Source organism: Morus notabilis, unplaced genomic scaffold (assembly GCF_000414095.1).
Source record: "Morus notabilis unplaced genomic scaffold, ASM41409v2 Scaffold306, whole genome shotgun sequence".
In the NCBI taxonomy this organism is placed as follows: Eukaryota; Viridiplantae; Streptophyta; class Magnoliopsida; order Rosales; family Moraceae; genus Morus; species Morus notabilis.
In genome coordinates, this window is record NW_010359946.1 from 78,409 (window position 1) to 79,406 (window position 998).

Below are 998 nucleotides of genomic sequence, written 5' to 3' on the forward strand. Positions count from 1 at the left end.
TAAACTTATTTGATAAGTTGTTCAATTTAGAATTCAAATTAATTTAAGTTTGACTTAAATTGAAATTTGAATTTGAATTAAAATTAGACTGTAGGATAAAGAATGATTTTCTCTTCCTTCCCTATCTGTAATTGGCGCCACACAGGGATGAGAATCCCCATGCATGCCCGGCCACATTAAGGATAAGGATTAGGATATTTTGTTCCAAATTCAAATAGTAGATAATTAATAAGTTTTATCTTGGAGATAGAGATTTGATTTCTTTTAGAAGTTTGACTTATACTCTATAAATAAGAGAATGATAGAAAATTGTGAGACACGATTTTTGGCCTTTTTTTCTTAGTGTGACCGAAATTCTCTATAGAGTGAGAGGAAAAATATTTTTCTCTAAAAATTCCACATCGTGCATGTTGGTAGCCCAAATCGAATTCGGGTGCGGAAGCGCGGTGGTGCGGGGAAGAGGCGGATCGTGTATAACAAAAATTTTCATAAAACTTTTGAGATACTCTATAGATTATATTAATTTATGCACGAATAAATTAATCTCATTAACTTATATATATCAAGAACTCAATCAGGAAAAATACCTGGAAGCCGACTCGGATGATAACCTGAGTTCTTTGACCACGAACAGTCCTTGCTCCAATCTTTGTGTTTAGAAAACCAATGTCTTCCACGTCAATTCCTAGAATCCACGAAGACGTGTGTGTGGGCACACATGAGACAAAACGGGTTACAATAAACACTCAAATTTCCACAAACACCATCGCATGCACGATGTGGAATTTTTGGAGAAAAAATTTTTCCTTCCTTTTTCTCTTGAGAATTTCGGCCAGCCTTAACTCTTAGGGCTGTAATTGTTTTCCAAAATTGTGTTCACAATTTTCTATCATCCTCGTATTTAAAGAGTAGAAGTCAAACTTCAAAATAGAATCAAATCTCTATCTCTAAGATAAAGCTTGTTAATTATCTCCTATTTGAATTTTAAACCAAAACTC